Source organism: Nannospalax galili, unplaced genomic scaffold (assembly GCF_000622305.1).
Source record: "Nannospalax galili isolate Female #2095 unplaced genomic scaffold, S.galili_v1.0 scaffold693, whole genome shotgun sequence".
Classification (NCBI taxonomy): domain Eukaryota; kingdom Metazoa; phylum Chordata; class Mammalia; order Rodentia; family Spalacidae; genus Nannospalax; species Nannospalax galili.
This window is the reverse complement of record NW_008332653.1, coordinates 357715-374305: the sequence shown is the minus strand read 5'-3', so window position 1 is coordinate 374305 and position 16591 is coordinate 357715.

Sequence of the window (16591 nt, the reverse complement as noted above, 5' to 3'; positions counted from 1 at the left end):
GGAGATGGCTCAGTGGTTAAGAGCACTGACTGCTCTTTCAGAGGACCCGGGTTCAATTCCCAGTACCGTGCTTAACTCTAGTTCCAGGGGCATCAGAAGCCCTCTTCTGACCTCCGCAGCATTGCACAACATGGGTGCACCCACATACATGCAGGCAATTCACTCATACACATAAAATAATAAATAAAATATTTTTTGATAAAAAAAGAATAACCAGTTTAGAATAGCAACTAAAGTAACCATAATGTAAAGGCTCCTCCATGCCATTCTTACAATAGCCCTTGAGAGGATGAAATTGGTCTCCAACTAACTGAACTGATGAATGGGGGGAAAACTAAACACCCTTTAAATAAATAACAAAAAAAGCAAAACTATACAGTCTATTGCCACTGCTGTTGTTTGCCCACCAGAACTGGATGGTAAACTCTTTATTACCAAAGGCACTATGTACTTTGGCGATAGGACATAGAAAAACAAAATTGGAACTAAACCAAACTGGAAGCTTCTTTCCTGATGGCTAACTTTCATAGTGCTAGAAAGTTCTGTGCTGGCTGCTGGTGGAGAGTTATATCATCAACAGTGTTTCTCAGCATGCTACACTACTAACCTGTCAGGAAAGATGTGCCCTCTGGTACAACAATGACATGACTGTTGGGGTTAGCCAACTTCAGATTGGATTTGAGGCCCAATCTATAGAAGGGAATTATCATCTGGTACTGTAAACTTGTTTAAAAGTCCGTGGCTGTGGGACTACTTGTGGTATTGCTGAATGGACAGGACATGCCCACGAAACTGCCTTCTAAATATTTTTGGTTTTGCTCATAGATTAGTGCTGCTGTCAGCTTTGGTTAGAGAAGCTTCTCTTTGCAGTAAGTGGTGGTTACCGTAGAGATTCATAACTGGTCATAGTGCCGAGAAGTAACTTCTGAACGCTCAGCTCTAAATGGAACATCTGCATCATTTACTCCAAGGTTCAGGGTTCACTGCAGAAGACAAAGAATTTAAGAGCCAGAAGAAGGGGTAGAGTGTTGTGGAATGCTGCTTTCTGGAAGGACATGGCTACGGCACCCATGACCTCTCAGCAGCTGTGCTTACCTGCACCAGACCTGCCAAAATAGGGCTGGCAGCATTCTACCAGGGAAGGATAAAGGGCTCATGAAGTTTTCCCCTTGCTGAGGGTTTATCTATAGGCAATTAATAGTCAGTGGGAGAGGGAAAAGCATTTCATTCAGTAGTGTAGCCACTCTCAAGTTTCCCATGTGTCTGTAGGCAACCGTAATTAAACTCACTGGAAAAAAAAATACATGAACATAGAAAGGAAACTAGCTGGGAAGAGGAAGGGCATAAGTGGGAGTAGAAACAGAGGGTAACTGGGTGAATACGATGGAACTATATCACACAGGTATGAAAATATAACAAGTCCTCTTATTATGTATAGCTAATATATACTAATAAATAACTTAAAAATAAAAAGAAATGACAAAAATGTCAAATTACAATTTCTAGCATTCAATTGGAAATTTACTATACAGGTCAGCTACCGTGGCATGCGCCTTTAATCCCAGACCGAGGCCACCCTGGTTCACATCATGACTTCCAGGCAGCCTGTGACTAGGGAGACCGTGTCAAAATCTATTTTTTGCTATGCACAAGAAGGAAAAGGAAAATATGATTTCAGCATAAAAAGTCAGTTTAAACAGACCCCAAATTGACAGAAATGGTATATTTAGCATTGTAAATACATTTGTATGTTTAATGATATAAAGGAAAAATAACCTAATGAAGCCAATGGACAATATAAAAGGATATACTACAAGATATGTTCTAGAGATAAAAAATGCCGTATGTGAAATAAAAATCTCATTGTATGAGAATAGCAGTAAAGTTAAAACCACAGAATGAAGATTAATAATTTAAAGATATAGCAACAGAACTATCCAGACTGAAGCACAGAGAGGCTAGAGGGAAAACAACACTTTAATAATTTGTAGGACAACATCCACTGGCTAATGTCACAGGTATCTAGAATTTTAGGAGATGAGAGAGAGAAAGAAAACATTTGAAAAATAATGATTAATTTTTCAAATTTTATGAAATTATAAACCTATTGATCTGGGTAGCACAGTGTTATCCAAGCAGGATACACACAGCAATAACATCAGTACTACCCAGATATAAGCAGATTACTTTTCTTAGAAAAATTAAAATAAGGGGCTGGAGAGACAGCTCAGCAGTTAAGAGCACTTGCTGCTCTTGAAGAGAACTAGAGTTTGTTTCTCAGCACCCATATAGGGCGGCTCACAACTTCATGTAACTCCAGGCCCAAGGTATCTAACGCCCACTTCTGGCCTTCTTGAACACTTGTACTTACATGCACATGCCTACATGAAAACACACATACACACACACACACACATAATTTGAAAATAAAAATAAAATCTTTAAAGAAAATTAAAAACTTCTTACAGAAAGTATTAAAAGAAACCATAGAAGAAGATATTATACAAAGGAACACAGATAAAAGTATTGCAGAGTTCTTGTGTATAGTAACCACAACCACACAGGGATGGAGAGTTGGCTCAGCAGTTAAGAGCACTGGCTACTCATGCATAGGTCCTGGGTTTGATTTCCAGAACCCACATAGCGGCTAACAACCAGTCTGTAACTCCAGTTCCAGGGGAATTTGACACTTTTCTAACCTCCATGGGCATTGCATGACACAGGTACATTTACATGCATGCAGGCAATACACTCATACACATAAAATAATAAATAAAATATTTTAAAAATAATCACAATCACACAAGCCAGTTGACAATGGAATAAAACCCAAGGTTCTGAGGAAATTGTCTATACCGATAAAGCAGTGTACTTATTCTTTAAGAAAAGAGTGAAGACATTTCTATTAAAATTATCACTTCAATATTTCCACAATATTAGCCTTTCAAGGACAGAGACACTCTATCTGCACAGTGGCTCCCAGATGCTTCAGTATTGAACTAAACCATCTTAACTACTTGGCATGTCTTTATTCCCTCCATCTTCCACTTTTCACTCTCCACAGTATTACTGTTAATTGTTCTAAAATCTAAGATTCTAACCCAACATACTTGCATATAAGTATTTCTTTAAACATTATATATCTTTTAACATATTTTTATTTATTATTTTAATTTTATGTGTATGAGTATATTGCCTGAATGTATGTATATACACTTGTGTCATGCAATGCCCACGGAGGTCAGACGAAGGCATCGGATTCCCCTGGAACTGGAGGTTAATTGAAAGAGGGACTCCATGATGCAGCTTCCATGAGGTCATCAGTCATGGTGGGTGGGATTAAACCAAGAGGAGATCAACAGCCTAAACAGACTCATAACAAATAAAGAAATTGAAACAGTAAAATAAAACCTCTCAACTTAAAAAAGCCCAGGCCCAGATGGATTAACAGCAGAATTCTACAAGACATTCAAAGAAAATATACAACCAATACTTCTTAAATTATTTGAAAAGATAGAAACAGAGGGGAAGCTTCCAAACTCCTTCTATGAAGCCAGCATCACTCTAATACTGAAACCAGGTAAAGATACAATGACAAAACAGAAAACTATAGCCCCAAATCCTTAATGAACATAGATGCAAAGATACTCAACAAAATACTTGCAAACCACTTACAGACACACATCAAAAAGATCATCCACTACAATCAAGTCTGCTTTATTCCAGAGATGCAGGGATGGTTCAATATACATAAGCCAATAAATGTAATAAAATCTATCAATGGATGTGTCACATGGTCATCTCAATAGATGCAGAAAAGGCCTTTGACAAAATCCAACATGGATTCATATTAAAAGTCCTAGAAGGAATTGGTCTCAAGGGAACATAGCTCAATATAATTAAAGTTATATACAACAAACCCATAGCCAACATCATTCTAAATGAAAAAAAAAACCTGGAAGCATTCCCATTAAAATCAGGAACCAGACAGGGCTGTTCACTATCTCCACTCCTTTTCAATATAGTGCTTGAAACTCTTGCAAGAGCAATAAGACAAGAGAAGGAAATTAAAAGAGTACTAATTGGAAAAGAGGAGGTCAAATTATCCCTCTTTGCAGATGATATAATACTATACATAAGAGATCCCCAAAATTCCACTAGAAAACTGTTAGAATTAATACTTCCAGTAAAGTGGCAGGATCCAAAATCAACTTACAAAAATCAGTAGCCTTTCTGTATACCAATACCAAGCAATCAGAAAAAGCACTCCAGGAAACCCCTCCATTCACAATAGCTTCAAAAATATTTAGGGAGTAAACCTAACCAAAAAGGTTAAAGATCTTTACAGTGAAAATGTCAAAACTCTCAAGAAAGAGATAGAGGAAGACACTAGGAAATAGAAAGACCTACAATGCTCGTGGATTGGTAGAATCAATATTGTGAAAATGACCATTTTACCAAAAGCACTTTATAAATTCAATGCAATCCCAAACAAAATACCCATGACATTCTTCACAGAGCTTGAAAAAAATCATTCTAAAATTTATACAGACCCACCAAAGACCCCCACATAGCCAAAGCAATCTTTGGCAAAAAGAACAATGCTGGGAGGTGGTGCAGAGGGTCACCATACCAGATCTCAGATTATATTACAGAGCTATAGTTTAAAAAAAAACAGCATGGTACTGGCACAAAAATAGACACATAGGTCAAAAACAATAGAAGACCCAAACATGAGTACATATAATTTCAACCACCTGATATTCAACAAAGGTGCTAAGAACGCAGAATGAAGTAAAGACAGTATCTTCAACAAACGGTGCTGGCAAAACTGGATCTCCACCCTCAGAAAAATGAAACTTGACCCTTACCTTTTACCCTGCACAAATGTCAAATCCAAATGGACCAAAGACCTCAATATAAAACCTGAAACTTGGAAACTGCCAGAAGAAAATATAGGCAGCACCCTCCAAGAAATAGGCATAGGAAAGGACTTTCTAAATCAGACAATAGCTGCTCAGGCACTACAGTCAACAATCAATAAGTGGGACCTCCTTAAATCACAAAGCTTCTGTACAGCAAAAGAAACAACAAACGAAGGCAAGAGGAAACCCACTGAATGGAAGAAAATCTTTATCAGCTACATATCCAACAAAGGATTAATATCCAGAATACACAAAGAACTCAAAACAGAAAGAAACAAGAAAATAAATGACCCAATAAAAAGATGGGGATAGACCTAGACAGAGAGCTCCCAAATGAAGAAATAAAAATGCCTAAGAAGCACCTTAAAAAGTGTTCAATATCTGGGGCTGGAGAGATGGCTCAGTAGTTAAGAGCACTGACTGCTCTTGCAGAGGACCCAGGTTCAATTCCCAGCACCCACATGGCGGCTACAAACCATCCTTAACTCCAGTTCCAGGGGAATCCGACATCCTCTTCGGACCTCCACTGCACGACATGGGTGCACTCACATACATGCAGGCAATACACTCATACACATAAAATAAAAACAAAAATGTTTTAAAAAGTGTTCAACATCCTTAGTAATTAGAGAAATGCAGATAAAAACCACTTTAAGATTCCAGTTTACCGCAGTCAGACTAAGATCAAGAGAATTAAAGACGCCAAATGCTGCAGAGGATGTGGAGAAAGAGGAGCGCTCATCCACTGCTGGTGGGAATGCAAACTCCGCCAACCACTATGGAAAGCAGTGTGGAGAACCCTCAAAAATCTAAAAACGAACCTACTATATGATCCAGTGATAACACTCCTTGGCATATACCCACAGGGCTCATCATACTGTGTAGATGCCTGTACACCATGTTTGTTGCTGCTCTCTTCACAATAGCTAAGAAATGGAAACAACCTAAATGTCCCTCAACTGATGAATAGTTAATGAAAATATGGTGCATCTACACAATGGAGTTCTACTCAGCAGTAAGAAAAGGTGAAATTATGAAATTTTCAGATAAATGGGTGGAACTAGAGAGTGCTATACTAAGTGAAGTAACACAAGCACAGAAAAGCAAGTGACATGTGTTCTCCCTTGTTTTTGGATTGTAGCACCAATCCCTTATATGTGAGTATATAAATTCTATTGTAAAACCAGGAGCCAGGAAAAGGGAAAGGATACATAGAGGTAAAGAAAAGGAAAGAACCTGAAAGGATGATAGTAGGGAACAGATGTTACTGGGGGGGGAGGTGGGGGTGTTTGGCAGGGAGGAGAGGAGGGAGGGACATGCAAGGGGTTATGGTGTGGGGGAGGGAGGGAAGTGAGGAGAGGGAGGATGGTGGGAGTCTGGTGGTATTTGGGGGAGGGTGGAGATAATGGGAGCTCTGTGACTTGCGAGGGAGGAAGGAGGGAGGCTGAATGGGAGAAAAAAGAGGAGAGATGAATGAATCTTGGAGGGCTAGGAAAACTAGAGGGAAAAGTGATGCCCTATGAGAAATGCACATACAGTGTCTGAGCATTAATGCATATTTATACCTGGGAGCTGCTTGGCAAGGAACACAGTGCTAGACAGAAGAGACCTCTCTTTGAGTGGATGGTGAAGGGGTTCCAGGAGACTCCCAAAACAACACAAGATATTGTCAAACCTCTTGAGTATCTCCCAGAACTAGTAGATAAAACCCTACTGTTGAGGACAGGGCATACTTAGGGTACAGGACTTGAAACAATGGAGCAGAAACTGAACTGGAAGCCTTCTACCTGAAGTCCAGCTATCGTAAAGCTAGATGTTGAATATGCAAACTGCCAAGGGAAAAAAACAATCAATGATCTAACCCAGCCCTAAAGCCTAATAGCCATAATGCCTGGCACGGCAAACTACCTCTTTTGGTGCAGTAGTGGCTCTGTTATCTGGGGAGCAATCAACAGCTATCTAATTGGACTAGCCCTCTCAATGGGAGGGAACTCATGGGTGGCACTGTAAATTCAGCCAAATACACATGGGAGGAGAGGACATAGATCCTGGAGGAAACCCTATCTCTTTCATATCTCAAGGCAAATGAAACTTCTTACTATATGCTAAATACAGATCCTTGTATTTATAGACAAACATACCATACAGCACTAATCAAAGAAGCTTCTTTCTGCAACAGATGGAGGCTACTGCAGAACTGCACATCTGGTCAGACTCAGAGAACATTTGTCTGAGAGATGCCTAATACTAGGTGACACATCTATAGTTGAGCCTCTACAACTAAGTCTCATGGTACATAGTGGAATAAGGGGCAGAGAGAAAACTAATGCATGCCTCAACTCTCACCAGTAAAGCTTCCTTATACAACAGAGTGTGATGCACACAGAAGGCCACAACTGGCCAAGTTTTAAAGAATAAGAGGCTGTAGAGTGTAGGATAGGACTCCTACATGGAATCTCATCCACCCACGGTTCAGGGACCATTGTAGAAGAGGGGGTGGAAAGGTTGTAAGAACAAGGGTTGGTTCATGAACACAGGGAAGCAGAGGCTTCCAGGCTACTGGAAGCTTGCACATGTGAACTTGTGCAATGGTGGCATCAAGCACAGGCCATGTCAACTCAATTAAACAAGGGCCCAAAGGGGAGGAGGGAAGTAGGTGGTGGGCCAACACTAGACTGAAAACTATTGAAGACTGATCACTGCTGGGTGAGGGAGAGCATGACTTACATACAGTCACTGGATGGACTGACTAGACTCCAGTGGCCGCATTAACACTGAAGGACATTTGAGTACAAATGCCTGAATGAATAGGACTTGGCATGTATGGAGGAAGTCATGAGGATTAGTGGGGGTATGGGGAAGGCATGGGTGGGGGAGGGGATCTAAATTTGATTAAGAACTGTTGTACAAAATTATAAAAGCTCAATAAAATATTTTTAAAAAGCAAAAAAGGAAAAATATTCTCTGGTGAGAATTGAGAGATATACTAATCTGTTGATAAAGCAATAAGCCACTGTGAGTCAGTTTAATATTATGTCTATTTAACACAATGATAGTAAGTAGGATCTCTCCTATGGCCTGTGATTTGTCTAGCCACAGGTGCTTGGCCTGTTAACACTGCCAGGTATGTACTTCATGTTGTGGACTGTGCCTTAAATCTAATTAGAAAGTGGCTTGTTATTTCCATAATATTCATGTCATTATTGCACCATTGGGCATATTTGCCAAGTCAGTTGTCATTATAGCTCACAGGGCTGACAGCTGGAGAAGGCTGATGATTACCTTTCTCTGCCAGTAACATGCATAGCACCTTCTAGTACTGTGAAAGCCAGCCAGCAGAGATGAGCTTCTAAATCAGTACCTGCTTGATTGCTCCTTGTTTGTTCTGTGACTCGGATATGCAGTGTCTTCAGCAATAGGGTTTTACTGTCAAGTTCTGGTGGGAAACCAATGGCAGTGGCAATAGCCAGTACTGTTGGAGGGTTTATGGGATTTCTCTGTTCAGCAACTCCAAAAAATGCCAACCCCTGGCATTGAACTTTGCATTTATTAGTCTGTGGTATCTCTTAGGGCCATTGACTCCCTGTTATGGGGTATCTATATTTAAACTCTTTTTATATTGTATATGTATGTACTGAGAGAAGCTTCTACAATAAGTTTCCACATGACTTTCAAAAGACCTTTAGTATTAATTACCCATGCTCTTGTTTCCTCTTCTGCCCTGCCCTGCCTTCCCATTCCCCATTCTACCTATTATTCCCCTTTCCCATTTATATTGCTGCATTCTATCTCCCCTCCCATGAACCATCTCCCCCAATGGCACCTCATTAGTTTCCTGATCTCTGAGGATTTTCTGACTGAAACACACCAATTGTAAGCTAGTATCTACTCATGAGAGAAAACATGTGATATACATTTTTCTGGCATAGGTCACTCCACTCAGGATGATTGTTTCCAGTTCCATCTATTTACCTGTGAATTTCATAATTTCCTTTATCTTAACAGCTGAGTAATATTCCACTGTGTGATTGTACCCCACTTTTATTATTCATTCATTAGTTAATGGACATCTAGGTTGTTTCCATTTCCTGGCTATTGTGAATAGGGCAGAAATGAACATGGATAGATGAACAGGTATCTCTGTAGTAGGATACAGAGTACTTTACATATATGCCGAAGAGTGGTATGACTGGATCATGTGGGAGGTCTATTTTTAGCTTTTGAGGAACCATCACACTAATTTCCATAGTGGCTTCAGCAGTTTGCACTCCCTCCAGCAGTGAATGAGAGCTTCCTCACCCCACATCCTTGCCAGCATTTGTCATGATTTATTTTTTGGATCTTAGCCATTCTGACTGAGGTAAGAGGAATCTTTAAGTAGTTTGCATTTCCATGATGGCAAAAGATACTGAACATTTTAAAAAGTTTTTCTCAGCCATTTGTGTTCCATCATGTGAGAACTCTCTGTTTAGTTCCTTGCCCCAACTTTTAGTTAAGTTTTTTTTTGATGTTTAGTTTTTTAAGTTCTTTGTATATTCTAGATACTAACCCTCTATCAGATGTATAGCTGGTAAACATTTTTTTTCCCATTTTGTAGGTTGTCTCTTCACTTGGTTGCCTTAGAAGTAGAGAAGCTTTTAGTTCACAAGGTCCCATTTGTCAGTTGTTGGCCCTAATACTTGTACTATTGGGGTCCTGCTCAAAAAGTCATTTCTGTGTCTAAAAACTCAAGTACATTCTCTACTTTTCTCCTCTATCAGACTCAGGTATCAGGTCTTATGTTGAAGTCCTTGATTCATTTGGAGTTGAGCTTTGGGCAAGATGAGAGATAGGAGTCTAATTTCATTCTTCTACATGTAGCTATCCAGTTTGACCAGCACCATTTGTTAAAAATGCTGTTTTCTGTCCACTGTGCATTTTTGGCCCCTTTGTCAAAAATCAGGTGACTGTAAGTGCACTGACTTAAATCTGGGTTCTCAGTTCTATTCCATTAATCAATATGTCTGTTTTATGCCAGTACCATACTGCTTTAATTACTTATCTTTGTAGTATAATTTGAAATCAGGGATGGTGATGTATCCAGAATTTATTTTATTGTTCAGGATTGTTTTAGCTATCTTGTTTTTTCTGCATTTTCATATGAAATTTGAGATTATTTTTTCAATTTCTGTGAAGAATTGGTTTAGAATTTTAATGGAGATTACATTGAACCTGTAGATTGCTTTTGGCAGGATTGTCATTTTCACAATATTAATTGTACCAATCCATTTGCATGGGAGGTCTTTCTATCTTCTGGTATTTAATTTCTTTCTTCGGTGTTTTAAAGTTTTTATTATACAAGTCTTTCACTTCCTTGGTTAGATTTATTCCAAATATATTTTGTGAGGCTATAATGAATGAGATTGTTACCCTGATTTTGTTCTCAGTATGTTTGTTGTTGGTATACAGGAAGGCTACTGATTTTTATGTAATTTTATATCCTGCTACTTTGCTGAATATCTTTATTAACTCTAGGAGTTTTCTGGTGGAGTCTTTAATGCATATAATCATATCATCTGCAAATAAGGATACTCTGATTTCTTCATTTCCTATTTGTATTCCCTTTATCTCTGTCATTTGTCTTATTGCTCTAGCTAAGATGTTGAGGGTTATATTAAACAGGAATAGAAAGAGTGGACATCCTTGTTTTGTTCCTGATTTCAATGGGAAAACATTGGATTTTTCTCCATTTAGTATGATACTGGTTGTGGGATTGTTGAATATTGCCTTTTTTATGTTGAGCTATGTCCCCTGTATCCCTAGGTTCTCCAGGACTTTTATCATAAATGGATGTTGGATTTTATCAAAGGCCTTTTCTGCATCTAATGAGATGATCATGTGGTTTCTGTCCTTGAATCTGTTTATGTGGTGGATTACATTTGTTGATTTACATGTGTTGAACCTTCCCTGTATTTCTAGGATGAAGCCAACTTGATCACTGAGGATAGTCTTTTTAATGTGTCCTTGCATTCAGCTTGCAAGTATTTTACTGAGAATTTTTGCATTCATAAGTGAAATTGGTCTATAATTTTCTTTTTAGTTGGGTTTTTGTCTGGTTTTGTTATTAGAGAAATACTGGATTATAGCAGGAATTTGGGAGTGTTCCATTCTTTTCTATTTTATGGAATAATTTGAGGAATATTGGTTTTAGTTCTTCTTTGAAAACTTTGTAGAATTCTTCATTGAATCTATCTGGTCCTGGGCTCTTTTTAGTTGGAAGATTTTAATTATTGTGTCTATCTCATCTGTTGTTATAGGTATGTTTATTTATGTCCTTTTGACTTAACTTTGGTAGAAATTTATCCATTTCTTTAAGATTTTCCAGGATAGTAGAATACAGATTTTTAAAGAATGTCCTGGTTCTTTGAATTTCCTAAGTGTCTATTGTAGTGTTTCCCTTTGCATTTCTAAATTTATTAATTGGGTTCTGCCCCCCCGCTGGTTAATTTGGTAAAAAGTTTGTTAGTCTTTTTAATCTCTTCAACAAGTCAACTCTTCTTCTTACTGATTCTTTGTATTGTTTTATATTTCATTGATTTCAGCCTTGATTTTATTTATCTCTTCCCTTTTACTATTTTTAAGTGTTGTTTATTCTTTGTTTTCCAAGGCCTTCAGGTGTATAATTAAGTTTTTAATAGAGCAGTCTCTAATTTTCTGATAAAGGCTCTTAATGCTTTAAACTCTCCTCTTAGGATGGCCCTCATGGTGTCCCGTAGATTTTGGTATGTTGTGTTTTCATTCTCATTCAATTCTAGGAATTTTAAAATTCCCTTCTTGATTTTGCCTTTGATCCAATTTTCATTCAGTAGTGTATTGTTTGGTTTCCATAGGTTTATCTACTTTCTCCTGTTTCTATTGTAACTCTATACTTTATTCTGTGTCCAGATAGAATAAAGTCTGATACTTCAATTTTGCTAAAATTATGGCAACATGCTTTGTGTCCTAATGTGGTTGATTTGGGAGAAAGTTACATGGGCTGCTGAGAAGAAATGCATTCTTTGCTGTTTGGGTGGGATGCTCTACAAATATCTGCGGGGTCCATTTAATTTATGATGTAATTCAACTCCAGGGTCTCTCTAGTTTCTCTAGTTAGTTTCAGAAACTAAGCTGACTTGTCTATTGTTGACAGTGGGTTACTGAAGTCACTAAATATCACTGTGTTGGAGTCAATGTGTGATTTTAGGTATAAAAGAGTTTCTTTTATGAAACTGGGTGCCCCTGTGTGTGGTGCATATATGTTTAGGACTGTGATGACCTCTGGGTGAATTTTTTCTTTAATAAGTATTATTTTTAAAGAATTTTTATTTATTTGTATTTTATATGTATGAGTGTTTTGTATGCCTCTATATAAAACATGTGGACCACATGTGTGCAGTGCCTATAGAGGCCAGAAGAGGGCATCAGATCCCTTGGAACTGGAGTTATAACTGGTTTTTGCTACCATGTTAAGAGCTGGGAGCTGAATCTGGGTCCTCTGCAAGAGCAGCAAGTGCTCTTAATTGCTGAGCCATTTTTCTAGCTGGGGGAAGGACATTTAAGCAAGAAGTAAAAGAGCTTCTCTTGGACTGGCTTGTGAGGCAGTGGGACATGGAGAGGGATGGGCTTGGTCTGAATGCTGTGGAAGTAGAGAAACTGAGTAATGTTAAGCACTCATCCTTCCTTGAGACAAAGACTGCATAGCCTGAGGCAATATGAGAAATCAGTCCCCTGTGGGCTGGCTTACACCTGAGAAGAAATGTATTCTTTAATATTTAGGTGGGATGTTCTACAAATGTCTGTTGCCATTTGATTTATGATGTTGTTTAACTCCATGGTTAGAGACAATTGGTTATTGAGAGCTGAGATCCCACAAACATTCAAGAACTGGAAGATCATAAAGGAGAGATAGGTATTGTTGAGGAAACTGGGCATGTGAGAGGCAGTATTTGCCTCCCAGTTTATCAGATCTGATAGGACTATGTTCATAGAAAATTAAGGAAGACGTCAATTCAGCAAAGTCCTCCCCAAGGTGGGACATGCTACTTATGACATAGAGAAGGCATTGATAGATCGAAGTGTCTTAAACTGGCATGCAAATCAAGTCTGTAAAGTAGCAAAGCAATCTAGAAGGGATATTTTCAAAAGGGCAAAATAAGTGGGGAGGTGTTTTTCCAGGTCACTCAAAAGCAAATGTGGCAAGATTAGTGTTAAGCTGGAGTTCCTAAGGAAAAAAATGACAGAAAGCCAAATGCCATACAAGTAAGCGACTGGAAGGCTTTAGAGCCTGAAAAATAGTTCACAGAAAGCAGAAATGATAAAAAACAGTACAGATAAAAAAGACTAAGCTTGTCCCAGGGGTGGACAATTATCCCTCCAGAGTAAACTATGAACATTTTTTTTCTCCTGCAAAAAAGAAGTATGCTGTGGGAGACTGGAGAGATGGCTCAGCGGCTAAAAACATTAGCTGCTCTTGCAGAGGACCTGGGTTCAGTTCTCAGTACCCACAGGGCATTTAACAACTGTCCAAAACTCCAGCTCCAGGGTATCTGATGCTCTCCTTTAGCTTCCACAGCACTGCACACTTGTGATGCACTTACATACATGCAGGCAAAACACTCATAAACAAAATAAAAATAAATTAAAAATTTAAAATGCATTACATTTGAAAAAGTATGCTGGGGTGGGGAGCATTATTCACCTAACCTGCTGCTGTCACCATAAGCAGGAGCAACTGAAGGAGAGACAGTGGGAGTGGCTGCAGCTGTACTGCTGGCCCACAGCCTGCCAGACCCATGGCTCTCACAGCCAGGTGTGGCTGAAAGAAGACCACAGTGGCTGCAGCTCAGAGCCGGTCAGACTCAAAGAGCCAGCTCAAGTGGCAGGTGCAGGCACAACCTTGGTCCCCTGTGGGTCGGGTCTACGCCAAGCACTTTGAGCCAACTCTACCTCCTGAGAACATCAGGGGTAGGGAGATGCACAGTGGGCCCAGGATAAAGAAGTTGAATAGCTCATGAATTATATAGAGAGCTAAACCCAAGCATACCACTGTATTCAATATTGCTTTTTGAAAAAGATTTATTATTTATGTGTTTGGGTGTGTATGTGTGTATGAGGATGTATGTGCATGTGTGTGGGTCCCCATGGAGGCCAGAAAGAGTCATTGGGTACTCTGGAGCTGGAGGTACAGGCAGTTGTGAGCCACCCATCATGGGTGCTGGAAACTGAACCCTAGTTCTCTGCAAAAGCAGCAAGCCCTCCTAAACGCTGAGGCCTCTCATCAGTCACTGACAATGAGGGAAAAGTTTATACAAGTGATAGACTCTTTTAGACCTTGATAATATTATACTTTAGTGTCTGTGCCTTAGTTTGTTTTCTGCTGCTATGATAAAACACAGACCAAAACAAATTCGGGGAGGAAAGTGTTTATTTGGCTTATAGGTTTCAGTTCATCATGGCAAGAAACAAAGGCAGGAACTTGAGGCAGGAACCTGGAGGTGGGAACTGAAGCGGAGACCATGGAGCAACACTGCTCACTGGCTTGCTCCCCCTGGCTTGCTCAGCTACTTTTCTTATACAGTCCAGACCCACCTGCCCAGGGACAGCACTGCCCACAGTGAACTAGGCCCTTCTACATCAATTAATAATCAAGAAAAGGGCTTGTAGACATGTCCCCAAGTCAATCTAATGGAGGAAGTTCCTCGTTAGAGGTTCCCTTTTCCCAAATGATTCTAGCTTGTGTCAAGTTGACAAAAACTAAACAGCACAGCCCCCCTCTCTGCTGACTTCTGAGATTAAATGACTGTAGGGAGCCTTTGCAGATCCTTCTCACTCTCTGTAAAAAGGTTTCCATTATGTGGGTACTTTATGTTTACCTCTGAGCATCTTACAGATTTGTAAAAGCATCCAGAAAAGAAAACACAGTAAAAACAATTTGAGGTGTGTGTGTGTGTGTGTGTGTGTGTGTGTGTGTGTGTGTGTGTAAGTATCCTGGGTGAGTCAGAAGAAAAGCACCACCTAAAAGCCATAGGGCTACTAAATGAAAATCTCAATGCCAAAGATGGGATTACCTGCCTAAGAGTTGTTGGTCAGGGAGGCAGGCACCATGTGGTTGCTACAGGTCTTGGCCACTGCTGTTGTTTACATGCCAGAACTAGATCACAAGAACCTATTGCTGACTATATCACATGCTTCGGTTGCAGGACATGGAGAAATCAATCTGGGACTGAGCTATAAGTGTTCCCTCCCTGCTGGCTAGCTTTCACAGTGCTGGAAGGTGCTACCCAGGATGCTGGGGGAGAATGATCACCAACAATCTACTCAGCGGTGGACCCTGGTTCTATACTCTCAACACACCTGGAAAGATGTGGCAGCTGGTACAACAGCAGCACAAACTGTTTGGAGTATATCCAGCAACTTTCTGATTGGATTTAAGGCCTGCTCTGTGGGAGGAAGTTCGCATCTGGTACTGTAAGCCCAGGTAAAAGCCTGTGGTGGGGACGGTCATAGGCCCCAGTGGGGAAGCAACTGCTGTTGTTTTGTTAAATGGATGTGATGTGCCTGTCAAATTGCCTTCCAAACCTTTGGTGCTATCACCCAGAGAGTACTGATGCTGTTTGCCTTGGGTGTGGAGGAAAACTTAACAGTGGACTGTGATTGCTATTGGAGAGGCTCATAACTGGTTAACCTGCTGAAAACAAGTGACTGTTGAGGTGACAGCTCAGGCTGTCTAATATTCAAAGAATGGTAAAGAACATGTTACTCTTTCAGGTTCAGAGAATATTGTGAAAAAGAAGAAAGAATATAAGAGATGGAGGAAAGGAGTGGTGTTATATGTGTGCTGTCCTCTGGTCCTAACATGATGCCATCTTGGCATACAGATTAACTAGGCTCACTAGCTATGGAAACTAGAGTAAAACAATACAGAGATAGCCAGGTCTATGGCAATGGTAATGGAACTATTATTGACACTCGCTGGCACTTGGAGGAAAAGAGGGTAACAAGACCCCCACCTGGGATTCAAGCTTTTGCTCCCCCAACTTCAAGGGATCCTGGTAGATGCTAGAACACATAGGAAGTAGAAGGTTAATTGAAAGTGGAACTCCATGATGCAGCTTCTATGAGGTCCTCATCCATGATGGGGTGGGATTTGTTGGTGATGTAGCTGTTGTGGTGTGCTTCTGTAAGAAAGCCCCATGAGAAATGCAAATTAAAACCACCCTAAGGTATCACCTTACCCCAATCAGACTGGCTAGGATCAAGAGAATAAATAATACCAAATGTTGGTGAGGATGTAGAGAAAGGGAAATGCACATTCACTGCTGGTGGGATTGCAAACTTGTGCAACCTCTATGGAAAACAGTGTGGAGAACTCTTAAAAAACTAAAAATGAACCTACTGTATGACCCAGTTATACCACTCCTTGTCATATGCCCAAAAGACTCATCCCATTGTAGAGACACCTGTACAACCATGTTTGTTGCTGCTCTTTTCACAATAGCTAAGAGATGGAAGCAATCTAAGTGCCCTTCAACTGACAAGTGGTTAACAAAAATGTGGTATATTTACACAATGGAGTTCTATTCAGCAGTAAAGAAAGATGAAATAATGAAATTTGCAGGTAAATGGACGGATCTAGAAACTGTTATCCT